This window comes from Brassica napus, chromosome A7, assembly GCF_020379485.1.
Source record: "Brassica napus cultivar Da-Ae chromosome A7, Da-Ae, whole genome shotgun sequence".
Lineage (NCBI taxonomy): Eukaryota > Viridiplantae > Streptophyta > Magnoliopsida > Brassicales > Brassicaceae > Brassica > Brassica napus.
Genome location: NC_063440.1, coordinates 17,451,227 through 17,465,964, shown reverse-complemented (window position 1 = coordinate 17,465,964; position 14,738 = coordinate 17,451,227). Strand labels below are relative to the sequence as shown.

Sequence of the window (14,738 nt, the reverse complement as noted above, 5' to 3'; positions counted from 1 at the left end):
TATCACAAATTTTTTTAAATTATATAAATAATGTGAAATGGAAAAAAATAAAGAAAATATATTTTAAAACTTCACTATATTTTTAACCATGATTTTTATTTTATTTTTAACATGATATATATATATATATATATATATATATATATAATTATATTACATATATTAATTAAACTACTGACCAACTGTTCATCCGCGATCGATCCAATAACCCAATGACCGAAAAATAGTCATGTTCAATGTCTTGATCGTGTTTAAAACCACTGATTTAAACATATTTTTAATTTTTATATTTTCTTATAATATAAATTTATTTTAAAATTTTACCAACTTGATATTTGATTTATATAATAATTCTATGTATATTAATCATATCTCTCAAAATTATTGGTCGCTGCTGATTTTAATGGTACAGTCTACTAAACTGGAAAACTTTAAAGTATTTTTCTGTAGTTATAGGATGCATTCTTTATAAAACATTTGAGAAGTTGTGTAAATTTATTTCTCTCATAAATTTGGTTCATATGTGGGAATTAATATCTTAAAAATTGGAGGCTAAAATATGGGGAAATATTGTTATTAATGTGATTGTGGTAATTTGGTAAATATTGGTTCAAAACATGTTTTTTTTTTTGTAACACGTTCAAAAAATGTATAAACTGTGAATTGTAAACTTAAAGTTGTCAGAATATTTTAGTAGATATCAATGTTAATATATTTTATGTAGGTATGTGTGTTTTTTTTTTAAATAAGCAATATTTGAGTGTGTAGTTTTCTTAATTGATCATCTAGATTTAAATTGGAGACAAAGTTGTTTTTCTGTTTTAATAATATTGAATATATATATATATACACATATATATAATTATGTTATTTGACTTTGTTATTTTAATTGGTTAAAAAGTGAGTTATATGGCTTCGTTTATAAAAATCATTAATGTTTAGCTTAGTCATTGAGCTTCATAAAAAAATCCAAGATCCGCTTATAATGATTATTGGTAGTGAGATTAATTAGTTTTATATGCTTTATAATACTCATCTTAACAAATAATAATACGGAAGAATATTCTATAAGTTAGTAGGTATATCTGTTAACTTTCCATAATATTATTTTAAATAGTTTTATGAATTATAATTAAATATCTCACTTAAATAAGTTTGTTACAGGAATATTCCCTAACTTCATATGCAACTTTTCAAATTGATCCAGTTCGTAAATGTTGATATCACTTTTATGTGTTAAAATGGCATAATATATATATATATATATAATTATGTTATTTGACTTTGTTATTTTAATTGGTTAAAAATGAGTTATATATGGCTTCATTTATATAAATCATTAATATTTAGTTTAGTCATTGAGCTTCATAAATAAAAATCAAGATCCGCTTATAATGATTATTGGTAGTGAGATTAATTAGTTTTATATGCTTTATAATCTATATTATTAAAGTAGAATCCTAATAAGGATTCTGCCCTTAATTTTTTTAGTTATTTACAATAGAATATCATTCTTATATTAATAGTTAATTACTTCAAACATTTCCAAAACTGAAATACTATATATGCGCTATTTAATTACGTAAACGCAAGCGGTTCTACATAATTACTTTCACATAATAACGTGAACAAATTTTATAATAGTCTGAATACATATATTAGGATTTATCGGTTACAAAGTGTCAAATAGCTGTATATATACAACATGTTTTCTATATGTGTTTTTCTTTTAAACTTATACAGAATGAATATACCAAGCAAGTTAGCTAACCTTAAATGATAAGTTGTTCTATTCCACCAAACCACCTCAAGTTTGAGTAATAAAATAGATTTTTTACGTAAAAAAAAATGACAAGTTGTAAAAAAAAGAAAAGAAGCTAACCTTAAATCACAATGTATCAATAGTCAACCCACAAAAAAATAAGTCTATTCTAATTCTTTTTACCGATGATTTAAACCCCAAAACAGAAATTCTAAACTTTTTTTTTCTTTTGAAGTTTAGACATATCTGCAAAAAAGATGTAACTTCTGAAAAAAATATGTTTGATGAAATAACAAAATCTATGCACAGCAAACGATTTCCTATTAGCCTTTCAAATCTCATTTGAATATAATTACAAATATATTATGTCATAAAAACTTTGAGACCAAAAACTTTCCATAATATTAGTTTAAATAGTTGTATGAATTATAATTAAATATCTCACTTAAATAAGTTTGTTACAGGAATATTCTCTAACTTCATATGCAACTTTTAAATTTGATTCATTTCGTAAATGTTGGTATCATTTTTATGTGTTAAAATGACATACTATAATCTATTTATATTATGTGATTTTCTGATTCTTTATTTATTATGAAGGTAAAGACATAATTTTTGGTAATGTTATTTACCTTATTTCATAAACTAATTTTTGAAATATACATAGGCTTACCATTAGATTTATATATATCTGCTATAATTCAAAGGACATAAGACATTATTTATTGGTGCTGTATTTGATGACTAATGTTAGTGAACGATTTTAGAATTCATTTTTGAAACACAATGGATTTACAATTCGATATATATAGGTTTTGTTTATTAGTGCTATTTTCTATCATTTCCTATACGTGGCCAATAGAATTTCTGTTTTGACAAAATATCAATACTATTAAAACTGAAGGGCCTTTTTTGAAGTCACCTTGAAGTTTTGAAGTATTTACCCTTCTCTGCCATTGGAATATTTTGAGTGTATGCTTTTAATTAAATTATGTATTTTTTGAAATTCCTTTTATTTAAACAACATTTAAACAACACCTACGCTAAATTAACTACCGAATGTATCATCCATTACATATCAAAGTAACAGCTACATATAAAAAATTAATTACATATCAAAGGAACAATTACGTTTAAAAAAAAACTCCAATTGCTATGACACACTGATTTACATTTCTTAGACAGTACCTTTACCAAATCTTTGAATATTGATAATTTGATACTGATGTTCATAATAAAAAACAGAAGCTTCAACAATTGTTGGATTCTGCAAGTATTTCATAATAAAAAACAGAGCGTTTATGTTCATATCAGTGTATCCACCTTTCATCACTTCCAATCAATGTTTTGGCTACACTCGACCAAATTATTGAATGTACAAAACTTTTTCAAATCAATAACAAAAAAAATATGAACCACTAACGCAAAAACTAAAAAATTTGGCAAAATAAACTAAATTTTCGGAAGTTCCATAAATAACCATATCCAATATACCAAATCATAAATACCAATCATTTTTAAAATCAATAACCATAAATATCTATACCGTTAAATAATAATCTAAAACTTAAGCAGATGAACTAAATTTCCGGAAGTTGCTTAACTAACAATTGCGAATGTACTAAATAATAAATACCTGGTCGTTCATTATATTTCATATCTTTAAAATATCAATAACAAACAACAAAACAAGAAACCGCGGAATTTGGTAATTTATATCTATATATAATAAATCCAAAAATCTATTTTTCTATAACTTGAATAAGCTTGATTCACAAGATATATGATTTACTAAACTCACGCTTTATATTCTCTAAGAGTATAAATTGGAATATCCTAAATCCGCGACCTTTTTTTTTGCTATATATACATCACATTAACCTCAAAGCAAACGTGCAGATTTCAAAATGTTTCTCTTTTTTTTTTTGAAACACAAACGTTTCTTATATAATGTCTTCTAAGAAAAAGATGGTGTACCTTGATACGATTAGGCCATGGGAAACAACTTGATTGATCGAAGCCAAAGTAAGTGAAAGTAATCCACACCTGGAAGCAAACAAATCCGTCTTAGATCATTTTCACTGACAAGAAGGTAAACTGAACAAATACATAGTCATTTTAATTCTATTGTTTTTGAACTTTTGGAAAAGTTCATGTCATCATTGAAGAACCAAATTGTTATCTCTGTCCTGTTCAACTTTTTCCTAATTATAGACTTAATTTTTTATTTATAGGTCGTTTTAATAACAATCAAGATTTCTTATTTTCAATATTCATTTAAAGAGTAGTACTATAAAAAATGCAATCACTCAATCAAACACACACGCAATCAATCTCCAACTTTCTTTTCTAACTACCATTCTCAATTCGAATCCTAATTACTCGAATGTTGATATTTTAAAATTTACCTACTTGGAAACGTATTGCAGAATGTCCACTGTCCCCATGACCTTCACATGAACAAAGCGCTGGCTCTATTATGACACTGCACGGCATGCACTTCAATTGTATACATTAATACGACAACTCAATCAAATATACAACAATCTAGACTTTTAAACTATAATCCAAGACTTATCTGTATACTGGTTCGAAAGTTTGGTTTGACTTTGCTTCATCATCATACAGCATATAGACTCTCTTCTGTAAAATTAAGAGAAAACATTAGTCAACAGTTTAGATTTTACAAATACTAAATATAATATAGTCACTGTATGCGTTGAAATTTATGTCATCTAATAAAAACTTATCTTTTTCTCAGGTTTGAGGTTTTTGTGATTAAGGTTAGAGTCACATTAATAAAGTTCTGCCACTATTCTCTGCCACTGCAAGACCTGCACATGAATCGTAAACATTAATAAGGCAACAAATAAAATTCTAGAACATCCTAGAAATTAACTAGGGTATAAGACAACTCAATAACCCTTTAGTCCGAGACTTATCTGTGTACTGTAAGGATTTGGTTCGACTGTGCCTCATGTCCTTCAGCATCATACAGTGTATTTTCTTCTGAAAAATTAAGAAAAAAAAAATCTATTATACAGAGTGAAAGAGCTACATATATAATCTTAATATCGTCAAACATGCAAAACATTTAGAAAAACATTATAAAGAGTTAGATATGGGAGATATACCTGCCCTTGATCGGTGATTGTTTAGAACCAGAAAGAAATCACCATTGCGACATTCAAAATTTCAAAGAAAATGGTAAAAAGGGTTAGACTCTATTTTTATTTAGTGATTAATCGAGTAAGATAAATGATGAAACTTTATTTACCTGAAGTAATAGGAAAATCTGGATCGAGGTCTCCAAGCTTGGTTTGTATTGAGAGACAGGAATAAACAGATCTATCATCGGATCATACATGCAACATTATCTGAACCGATCAGAGAGAGAAAGACACTTGAAGAGAATTTTCCAGAGTTGTTAACTTTTTTGATAACGTAACTTGGTTGTTTCATTCCTGGAAAATTTAGTGTGTATTTTGGCTTTGTTTACAATGTTTATGTTGGGCCATTTTTAGTGTGTTTATGGGTTAAGAATTTTAAAATTAAATAGTTTAGTTCAGCTCTTTTTGAAAATATCATATTAACTTTTGATATAAAAAAAATATAAACATAATGTTATATTTTGCACAGATTTATATTTATAATTTTTTTGGTAAAAACAACACAAAACAAAATATAATATATGTCTTAAATTTTCACGAATTGAAACTATTTTTTAAAAAATTGCCAAAAAGGATACATTAGAAAAAACAATTCTACAAATCTATAATATTAAATTACCCAAAAATATTCCAAGTAATTTATAAGTTTCGTTAACCGAAAAAATGTAACTCTTATAAAATGCTCACCAAATATAATGAGAAAAATAGGTTTATTCAGGTCTTTGGATCGGACACAAATCGATGTCTTTCGAGTCTGATTTCTTCGGATCCTAGACATTTGAATCCAACTAGGTTTTGAAGAAAATTTGGTTTGGGTTTAAGTTGGTTCCTTTTGGATCCGGGTCAGTTCAAATCTATAATTCAAGTACCTGTAAATTATATATAATTTGGATACATAATGAATTAGATCTATTCGGATATCCGGAATAAAAAATACTCAAACTAAGACGAAAAAGCCAAAATACGAAAAATAAAATCAAATAAATACTCAAAATATTTAAATATTCAAAAAACCCAAAATTTTACTCGAATCTTACTCGATCGACCAAATATATCCAAAAAGTATTCGATTACCTGAAATACGTTTTTAAAATTTTGAAATTTTACCTGAAACTCAAAACTATAACCGAAAATGTTAACTTAAAACCTAAAAAATTATCCACAGGCCAAAAAAAACAAAGGACCCACAGGCCCAAAAAATCCAACAGGTACTTTGCCATGATCCTTGGACCAAAACCTGTATTTCGTGTTAGTTTCTCAGCGTTCTTTTGTATCTAGGTAAAACGCTCATACGTAAGAGAGAGTTGCAAAAGAGTGTACATATAAAATCTCAAATAAACTGATTCATATATCATATATTTTTATACAAATATCCTTATTCGATATACTACAACTTTATAACACAATAATATACAATAAACACAAAATACTAATTTATATTCAATTTTGTTTATAACCCAAAATACCCGCGTTTTCGAAGCGCGGGTCAAAATCTAGTAGGTTACTTAAATGACTATTGTTAATGAAGAAGAGATTATACATGTGATAGATTGTAGGTAAATATTGTTAATAACTTTGTGATTATTAATTGGTAAAATAGATATAAAATAATATTCAAAAATCTTGTTTTAATAAGAATGAGACAAATCTAAATTAAAGAAGATATTAAGTTTCTAATAAATATGTCCATCAATTTTTTTACAGGTAGATTTTTAGAATATGTTTTAATAGTATAAACTATAGCTTGACGTGTGCACCCAAACGCATATTTGTGTAATGTAATATACATATGAAATTAATGTAATCATTGCACAAATATGTGTCTGTCTCGATATTTGTTCGATTTATAATATGCAACATTTATGATAGATTGACGTTTTTAATTGTCTATAATTTTTTGATTGCTCATATTATGGTTAGATATAAAATCAATCAAAATGATATGTTATATAACATATTCGCCAATTTATATTTTAACTATAGTCTGTTTTTGATATATTGACTTATAAATTAAAACATCATATTATATTTATGTATATTAATAAATATATCTTAGCAAAATCAAATTTATTTATATCTTAATAAGATAGATAGGTATTCCTCAAAAAGAATTATATGAAAAATAAATTCTACTTCTATATTCATTTTTGAGGAAAATATTAAATTGAAATTTATTTGTTGTATTATTATAATTCAAATATATATGTGCGAATTATATTAATCATCAAACTATTTAACATATATTTGAAAAATAAATTATTTGTTTTAACAAAAACATTTATCGTTTATATTTTGTACGTGAAATGAAATAATAATATACATGAATATATAACATTTAACGTTTGTAGTCACATTTTAAATATTTTTTTTTAATTTATTGTAAAAGTTACATAGAGAATAATTCGGTTAGAGGATAACTGTAATACTAGTAAGTGAATAATTTAATAAAATAAATTAGTTTTGGTTAATTAATTAAGTTTTGTAAGTTTAAATAGAGAAAAAATCTTACAAAATACATTACGATATGAACTCCCAATTTTCTGGCAAATACAACTCTTTTGTTCATTTCTTAACCAGAAAGAATTATGTTTAGATGTAGGAGTCTGTTTGACCAACGGGAGAAGCCAACTCTAATTAATTAATTAATTAATTAATAGTTATTAATTCAGCAGCACAAGTTGGTAAATATTAAGGTGAAGTAAATGTTATTTTCTAAAGATACTCATGATTTAATAATATAGATATTTTGTATGCAAAGAGAAATAATAATATACATAAATATATAACATTTAAAATTTGTAGTCACATTTTACATAAATTTGTTTAATTTATTGTTAAATTTGATTAGAGAATAATCCGGTTAGATGATGATTGTAATTTTGGTACATTTGGTTAGAGAATAATGTTATAAAAATAAATGAGTTTTGGTTAATTTATTAAGTATGGTAACAAAAGTTGGTAGAAAAAAATATAACAAAACAATTAGTTAATTAATAGTTACTAATTCAGTGGTAAAAGTTGGTAAATGTTTTTTTGAGTTGGCAAAAGTTGGTAAATATAAAAGTGCAGTAAAATATTATTTTCAAAAGATAATCTGTTTTAATAATATAGATGTTTTCGTCATGGCCTACACTCTGCTTATTAATAAAACTATTAACGACCATGTTAAAAATTATATTGTTTAGGATTTTGAATAAATGAAATTATTGATAAAATGTCTTCAGTTTTCTTCAAAAGAATTTAGATAGCGTAGGCGAATGCTTATTTTCTTTGTAGTTAAGTACAGCTCTGCATAACATAAACATTTTTTGTTAATACCATAATTTGGAACATATAGCTTCAAACCGATCATCTAGGTCGGACCTGGATTCAGCTACTGTCAAAGCGGCAAAGCCTGTAAAGAGAACAAATTAAAGAAGTATCTTAGACCATCTCTATCGGTGGGGATGGTGATTTGGAGTGCTTAACAAAAAAAAAATAATATTTTAATGTGGTATATTTATATTTTTTAAATTTAATTATTTTAAATAAATCTTTGCAAATGAAAACAAAACATATGGTACTTACCTTTAAGTGTCCGTTCTGAAAATAGAGTTTAAAGAACCTCACCTAATTTCTCTTTTCTACTTTTTTGTATTTATATTATTATTCTTTTATTAGGAACTCTTCTATAATCTGTCGATGGAGACGGCCTTAGAGACTAATCTAAAGTTATCAGCGTTATGAAAATATGTTTAATTATAAGAGACTAATCTAAAGTTACCATCTCCGGCGTGAAGGTTTGTCGGTGAATGACTCTGTTTTGGGTCGTCGTCTTCGCAGAGGACGTCGTTAGATTCGTCGAAACTGAGAGGGTTTTGTGTTGTGGTGCCTCTAGCGACTGTGCCGCCGCTTCATCCCCCTCACCACCGAAGCAATCTTCTCTCCCGACACATAAATCTTTTCGCAGGACTGGAAGACAAGGTCGCTTCTTTGCAGCTACCTTCAAAGGCTATCCGGGTACGCGTCGTCTGAGCTAGAGGTCTCGGGACCTAGGACTGAATGCGATAGGGTCATCTCTGTCACTCCGTTGAGTCAAGATTAGGCGATTAGCTATTGAGTGATGCATTAACTTAGCTCCTCTCCCTTCCTTTGTTGTTGGTATTGGCGCTTCTTGGTATTATGGATTGGCATTGCAGGTTTAAATGAGTTGGGTTGTGGAGGTTCTTCGTTTCCTTGGATCTCCGGGTAACACTTTGCAGTTGGAGGAGGTAGTAAGACTCGGGAGGTGGTGATGCTGCCCCTTTCTCTGTACCGACTTAGAGGGCGAGTGCGGTAGAGTTAGTTGAGCGCTATTAAGCACCCGTAGTGTGTGTTGTCCTGTATTTTGCTGAATCCGAGTTTAGTTCTTTCCCAGCCCGGACCTAGAGGACAGTCCTTGAGCGGGATTGTTTCTGTCTCTCGGAGTAAAGCAAGTTGTGCAGGCAGCCGTTGAATCCGCTTCCTACTAGTGTTGTGTTCCTTGTGTTCTAGTTTCTCGGGTCTCTCCTTTCAAGCCCGTCTCGGCTCAACCATCCATCCAGATACTACAAGTTTGTATCGATACTTGAAGTCATGTTCGTTCCAAAGCAGAACGGTTTCAAGTTCGATTGATTTCTGCTTCCATGTTTTTTACTTTTTTTGCCTTGGAAGTATGTTTTAGAGGATTTACAGTTTGTTCAATGCATCTTGTAAACCTCAACAGTTCATTTCTGAAATGATATTTACAATTTAGCAAAAAAAAAGAACGGTGAAAAGCATACTCTCTTTTTTGTACAGATGGTGCTTTCATAAAAGATCACGCATTTCAAAAGATATGTGCCAATCAAATGAGCCAGCTGCCATAACTTTAGGGTTTTTCTGTAACTTGACTTTAGGGTTTTCCTTTTTATTAAGACTTTAGGGTTTGTTTCTACAGATTATTTTAGGGTAATATGCCACGCACATCAGTCCGAAATTCAGAAAGTCCACATGTTACATGTACATGATATTTTGTTTTACATGTACATTAATATCAATAACTAAACAATAAACCTTTTATGAAAAATGTTTTACAAAAAGCCAAAGTTCAAAAAGAAAAATGTTTTACAAAGTATGTTGATAAAAGCAAAATATAAATCGATGAGATAAGTCATGAATTATAATAAATTGACTTGCAAAAAAAAAAAGAAAAACACCAGCAAAATTGTAAATCAATAGACTTTTTTTTTTAAAAAAAGGGTCAAAATTCAAGTTAATTTGATTACATTAAAACAAGTTGACAATTCAAACAAATTAACCTTGACAATTCAAACAAATTAACCTTCTTAAAAGTTATAAAAATGATATAAATCTAACATAAATACACAAATAAACGAAAATAAAATATAAGTTGCAAACAGGAAAAATAAGTTAAACTGTAGTAATAAGTCAAGTCAATTTTGTAAAACAATCAACTAACCAAAATATAACTGTTTAATATAAGTAGATCATATACTATTAAATTGATTGAATTAAAATATAAACCAACGGTTCGTTTGAAAGCTAAAACAAAAGGTACCTTTACTAAAACAAGGTAACACGTATAATTAACAAGTCGACCAACGAAACCGATCAATACGAATAGCATGCAGATTGATGTATATATAAACAAATAAAACCACAATTATAATAAGTCAACTTTTTTAACCAAAAAAAAAAAGTCAACTTTGTGGTCAATTTCTCTATTAAAAAATTATTATTACATTTATCAATCAAAATGTAAGCCCACTATTTTAAAATATATCGATCAAAAACAAACAAGTCTATTGCCATGAAATAAATGTAGTCAGTTTAAGTATACCACACACACCACATTATCATATTATATATATTAGTTTATTCTTACAACTTGCAATGCTTACGTATCTGCTGACCAGTTGCTGACAAGTTAAACACATGGAATAATATGGGACGTAGAAGACGCCCGCAGGTTCTCCCAAACAATCCGTAAATTTATGAAATATTTGTCTTTTTCTAAGATAGTGTGTCATGATTTGTTGATATATATATATATATCCTAATAATTGACAAACTTACGGGTTTTTTTGTTTTCATGTTTTTGACAAAGAATAAAGTATTTATTAGTACTAAATTATATGTTAAATTGGTTGATTCAGTCAAGTAGAATAAGTCTTGTCTTCCTGATTTATAGGAAACAAATCCCGATATTTACATACTCCCTCCGTTTTTTAATATAGGTCGTTTTAGACAAAAAAATTTGTTTCAGATTATAAGTCGTTTTCGGTTTTCTATGTAAAATTTATTAATAATTAATGTTGTATGACTAATGGTAATATATCTTCTATTTTTCTATTGGTTGAATTGTGGTTAGGTAAATAATTAATGATGTTTTTGTTTAAAAAATATAAGAAATTAATGGTTTTCTTAATCTACGTGCATACCTGTAAAACGACTTATATTAAAAAACGGAAGGAGTATTTATTTGGTCAATAGTTATGTTTTCATGTTAAAATTATTAACTGGTTCATAAAACATGCATGGCTGTCCATATAACTGCTGAACATTATAACATATGTGATCTCCATGCATATAGTTGGGGAAACTTTTTTACTATTAATGATAAAATATTAAGTTTAGGAATAAAATTAAGTTAGGAAAGGCATTAAGCTTATGATCCTCGCTTAAGACTCTAGCCTCCTTGATCCCATCTTACTTCATAATTGAACTTGGTCCTCCCCCCAAATGGTGTTCTCCATTAAAAACCTAACGGCATTTACCTGATTCAAAATGTTTCTATTGTTCCAGTGGTGTGACCATTGTTACTAACACTTCTTTATCTATTCTTAGTATATTTAAGGAAGAAACATCTTAGAGACTATTCTAAAGTTAACGGCATTAGTTACCTGATTCAAAATGTTTCTATTGTTCGAGTGGTGTGATCATTGTTACTAGGGAAATTGCCACAAATAGCACATTCATAGTACCACTTTTCATGTTTACACTAACCATTTTTACCTTCATTTTTAATGAAGGGTAAAAGACAATTATACCCTTACGATTAACTAATCTAGACTTAGGGTTTAGAGTTGAGGGGTGGGGTAGGAGTTTTGGAATGTGAAATTTAGGATTCTAATAAATATATAAATAAATACTTAAAAAATATATAAATTTTTTTATAAATAGTTTCAAACATAATTTTCGTTTTTCAAAAAAAATAAAAAAAATTTGAAAAAAAGTTTTTTAAAATTTTTTTATAAAAAATTTCGAATTTGAAAAAGTATAATTCGAAAAAATAAAAAATAATTTTTTTTATTTTTTTTTATTTAAATAATGATTTATTATATATATAAATAACAAGGGCATAAAAATCTTTTGCCACTTAATGAAGAATGTATTTTTGAAAATGTCTCATTAGTGGTGGTAAAAATGAAAAGTGGTATCATGAAAGTGATAAACATGTAATTTTCCCTTGTTACTAACACTTCTTTATCTATTCTTAGTATATTTAAGGAAGAAACATCTTAGAGACTATTCTAAAGTTATCAGTGTATGAAAATGCCCAGGACACCTTTTTGTTCAGTTGGTGATTCCTAAAATATGCATGAATTTGAGCTTTCAAATGAGTTAGGTAATATAACTTCAGGGTTTGTTTCCTCAGATTATTTCATCCCTCTTCACAACATTTTTGGGAATCTTTTTGCTAAAATGCTACCTGAACCAGACGCTACTCCGTAGATAATCAGAAAGCCCACTAAAATATTGACCAAATATATCAATTTTAAAAAATATAATAGCTTAATATGTCATGACTTGATGTTACTTTGTATATTTTTTCATAAGTTAATATTAATAACTAGAAATTTAAATGATAAATAATCATTTCATGGTAAGTATTTGATCAAATATGCTGATAAAAATAATAGATAATGATATTTTTTGATATATGTGAAAAACTGAAAACATCAATTGTTATAACAACTAGAGATTTTTTCCGCGCTTCGCGCGGATTGTGTCTGATTAATTTATTTTATTTATAATATTATTTGTCGGTTTTTTTCTTTTACATTAACTTCTTGTTTTTTCCAATGTTAGTTTTTCTTAATTTAAATTTATATGTTTAATAATTTTTTATTTTTCTTGTTGTAGATAGAGAATTATATTTTTTATTGATGGTTTTTTTTGTATGTGACATAACTTTTTGAAATTTTAAAATAATGTTATATATAGTACGATTAACACATTAAAGATGAGAAACATATTCAGGCACATTTTACACAGATTTTATATGCATAATTTTAAACATTATATATGTATATATTATTAGTTTGAAACATGTAAATGCTTTCTAATGCTAATTACTTGTTCTGAGTTTACAACACTTATTGAAAGTTTTATCTCTTTTTAAATTCAAATCACAGAAAAAATATCAAAAAGTCAGTATAGATGGGTTTTTTGGGCTTTTAAATCAACACTGAAAAATTACATGAATCAGATAACAACAGTTTTATAAACAATTGGATAAAATTTGACCGAGCCAAAGATTTTCACACAATATGTTCTTTCTTCTTCAAATTGCGAACAACCTATATGCACAAGAAAAAAAATCATAATTTTTGTTTTCACTTATATAACATTTTTTCTCCTTTACACACGGAGTTTATTACACTGCTATAAGCAATGGAGAACTCTATTCATATAAGATTCATATCTATGCATTTTGACAAAGAAGAATTTTAGCCATCTTTAGTTTCGTAATGGCCCAACTTCAGTCATATACACTATATTTTCTCTATGATTCAAATCTTACAATTTTAATATATGTGCAGATTTCCATGTGAAAAAGCACGCACGCCATCTATCATTCAACCTATTACTTTTTCTAATCGTTTGGTTAGCTCCACAAACTAATCTCTTTGGATCAGTTTACTAAAAAATATGGATACTAATGTCAGAAAAGAATATAAACACTATCAACAACAAATATTGGCACAAGACTATTTGGTTCAAGGAACATATTCCACGTAATGCGTTTATATCATGGCTGGCTTTGCGGAGAAGACTGCCAACCAAGGATCGCTTGAGGCGTTGGGGGTTAAATGTCTCAGGAACGTGCGTCCTTTGTAATCTGGAAATATAAACTCACCATTATCTCTTCTTTGAGTGCTCTTTCTCTCGCTTGATATGGGAGTCTTTTGCTGCTGAAGTTTGGATTTCTCTTCCGGCTGATCTACACTCTGTTGCAGCTTGGATCAATCAACCTCGCGTCAACGCAGATGCGCATGCTACTCTAGTCATCAAGCTCTACTTTCAGTCAGCCATCTACATGCTGTGGAAAGAGCGTAATGCTCGTGTGTTCACAGCTGTCTCATCACCTTCATCAGTCATCCTTGCCTCTCTCGACCGTATGATGCGTGACCGTCTCTTCTCTTACCCGGCAAGTTCTTCTTTCTCCTATTCTCTACTTCTTTTTATCTTTCTTGTATAAGACTTCCTTAGGCTTTTTTTACCTTGAGTTGTTGTTGGTTGTTTTTGTTTCCTTGTTGTAATAAGTTGTTTAAAAACAACAGTGTAACCTTTCAGAAAATGATAATCTTAACATCTTACAAAAAAAAAACAACAAATATTGACTTATTTATGTGAATATATATTTTATTTTAAATCATTATAGTGGACGAAGAAAGCACCATAATTTGTACAACAAATTTTCTTAGATTCACCTCATCATACTCACCATTTTACCATTTAATTATATAATTTTACATGAGCTTCTTCACCCTCCCCGGTTATTTTCTCTTTACTTATAACTA

At 28.1% G+C, this 14,738-nt stretch overlaps 1 long non-coding RNA gene across 2 annotated transcripts; it reads left to right on the top strand.

Moving 5' to 3' along the window:
• Nucleotides 1–2,713: 2,713 nt before the first annotated feature.
• Nucleotides 2,714–6,395, top strand: LOC111214054. Of its 2 annotated transcripts, none has more exons than XR_002663543.2 (3): nt 2,714–3,854; nt 4,524–4,969; nt 5,052–6,395. It is a non-coding gene; the product is annotated as an uncharacterized LOC111214054 (long non-coding RNA). The 2 variants fall into 2 exon arrangements; XR_002663542.2 differs by having other exon boundaries at nt 5,046–6,395.
• Nucleotides 6,396–14,738: the final 8,343 nt, after the last annotated feature.